Consider the following 2,911-nt stretch of genomic DNA (forward strand, 5'->3'; position numbering starts at 1 on the left):
TTGTTAGCACAGAAATACCTACTACCTTTCTTGTACAGGGGGTCAACATGAGCAACTCTCCAGTCCTCCGGCACCTCACCTGTATTTAAGCATGCCACAAAGATATCTGTCAAGGTCCCAGCTATTTCTTCTCTTGCCTCCCTCAGCACCTTGGATAGATCCCATCTGGTCCTGGGGATTTGTCCAACTTAATAACCTCTAGCTTACCCAACACATCTTCCCTACTTACGTCAACGTGATCCAGACTAATCAAACTTCTTTCTCTAATCTCAACATTCACCATGTCCCTCTCCTCAGTGAACACTGATGCAAAGTAATCATTCAGAATCTCACCCATTCTCTCAGGTTCAACACACAGCCTTCCTTCATTATCCTTTAGTGGACCAATCCTTTCTCTAGTTACCCACTTGCTTCTTATATAAGAATAAAAGTCTTTGGGATTCTCCTTAATTCTGCTCGCTAAAGCTATTTCATGACCCCTTTTAGCCCGCTTGATTCCTTGTTTAAGACTGGTCCTACTCTTCTGATATTCCTCCAGGGCCCATTCTGTGCTTAGCTGCCTAGACCTTATGTACGCTTCCCTTTTCCTCTTGGCTAGTCATACAATTTCTCCTGTCATAGAATCATGAGATGTACAGCACGGAATCTTGTCTTTCCTATTCTTTGCTTTCAACGGGACATACCTATCCTGCACTATCTTTGAAAGCTTCCCACATATCAAATGCAGACTTCCCTTCAAATAGCTGTGTCCAATCCACATCTCCCAGCTCATGCCTAATTTTGATATAATTGGCCTTGGCCCAGTTTAGTACTCTTCCCTTACGACCAGTGTTGTAACTGTATTGGAACAACTTGGCTAGAGGGATGACAATTTCTCGAGCACAAGTCTTCAGTATTATTGCTGAAATGTTGTTAGGGCCCATAGTCCTTGCAGTATCAATTGCCTCCAACTGTTTCTTGATATCACATAGAGTGAATCGAATTGGCTGAAGATGGCTATCTCTAATGTTGGGGACCACTGGAGGAGGGTGAGATTAATCACCAACTCAGCACTTCTACCTGGCGAGTTCTGCGAATGCTTTAGCCTTATCTTTTACATTAATATGCTGGGCTCTTCTGTCAATGAGGATGGGAGTATGTGTGGAGCCTCTTCCTCCTCCAGTAAATTGGTTAATTGTCAACAACATTGCTAACGAAGCGTTTTGCCCGAAACATCGACTCTCCTGCTCCTCAGATGCTGCCTGACCCGCTGTGCTTATCCAGCACCAGACTGTTGATTGTCTGGATGTAGATTTGCTCACTGAGCTGGAAGATTTGTTTTCAGACTTTTCATCACCATACAAGGTAACATCTTCAGTGAGCCTCTAAATGAAACACTGGTGGTGTAGCCCGCTTTCTGTTTATATTTTTGAGTTTCCTAGGGTTGGTGATGTCATTTCCTGTGGAGACATCATTTTCTATGGTGATGTCATTTCTGTTCTTTTTCCTCAGGTGGTGGTAAATGGAATCCAAGTCTATGTGTTTGTTGATGGAGTTCCAGTTGGAATGCCATGCTTCGAGGAATTCTTGTGCGTATCTCTGTTTGGTTTGTCCTAGGATGGACGTGTTGTCCCAGTCAAAGTGGTGTCCTTCCTCATCCATATGTAATGATACTAGTAAGAATGGGCCATGTCGTTTTGTGGCTAGTTGATGTTCATATATCCTGATGGCTAGTTTTCTGCCTGTTTGTCCAATGTAGTGTTTGTAACAGTTCTTGCAAGGTATTTTGTAAATGACATTAGTTCTGCTTGTTGTCTGTATAGGGTCTTTTAAGTTCATTAGCTGCTGTTTTAGTGTGTTGGTGCGTTTGTGGGCTACCATGATGCCAAGGGTTCTGAATAGTCTGGCAGTCATTTCTGAGATGTCTTTGATGTAGGGGAGAATGGCTAGGGTTTCTAGACGTGTTTTGTCTGCTTGTTTGGGTTTGTTGTTCAGAAATCGGTGGACTGTATTCATTGGGTACCCATTCTTTTTGAATACATGCAAAACTAATGATATCTACAAAATACCTTGCAAGAACTGTTATAAACACTACATTGGACAAACAGGCAGAAAGCTAACCACCAGGATACATGAACATCAACGAGACCCACTCTCACTAGTATCCTTACATTTTTTTTTAGATTAGATTAGATTACTTACAGTGTGAAAACAGGCCCATCGGCCCAACAAGTCCATACCACCCCGCCGAAGCGCAACCCACCCATACCCCTACATTTACCCCTTACCTAACACTAGGGGCAATTTAGCATGGTCAATTCACCTAACCTGCACATCTTTGGACTGTGGGAGGAAACCGGAGCACCCGGAGGAAACCCACGCAGACACAGGGAGAACGTGCAAACTCCACACAGTCAGTCGCCTGAGGCGGGAATTGAACCCAGGTCTCTGGCGCTGTGAGGCAGCAGTGCTAACCACTGTGCCACCGTGCCACCATATGGATGAGGAAGGACACCACTTCAACTGGGATAATACATCCATCCTAGGACAAGCCAGACAGAGACATGCATGAGAATTCCTAGAAGCATGGCATTCCAATTGGAACTCTATCAACAAACACATTGACTTGGATTCCATTTACCACTCCCTGAGAAAAAGGAACAGGAAATGACATCACCATATGAAATGATGTCACCTCAGGAAGTGACATCACCAACCCTAGGAAACTCAAACATATAAATAGAAAGCGGGCTACACCACCAGTGCTTCATTCGGAGGCTCACTGGAAATGTTATCTAGTATGGTGACGAAACATCTGAAAATGAACCTTCCAGCTCAGCGAGCAAACCTACATCCAGAACCTCAGCCTGAGCTACAAATCTTCTCAAAACTCATTAACTCTTGACTCTAATCTCCAGCATCTGCAATCCTC

The sequence above is a fragment of the Chiloscyllium plagiosum genome, chromosome 18, assembly GCF_004010195.1.
Source record: "Chiloscyllium plagiosum isolate BGI_BamShark_2017 chromosome 18, ASM401019v2, whole genome shotgun sequence".
Classification (NCBI taxonomy): domain Eukaryota; kingdom Metazoa; phylum Chordata; class Chondrichthyes; order Orectolobiformes; family Hemiscylliidae; genus Chiloscyllium; species Chiloscyllium plagiosum.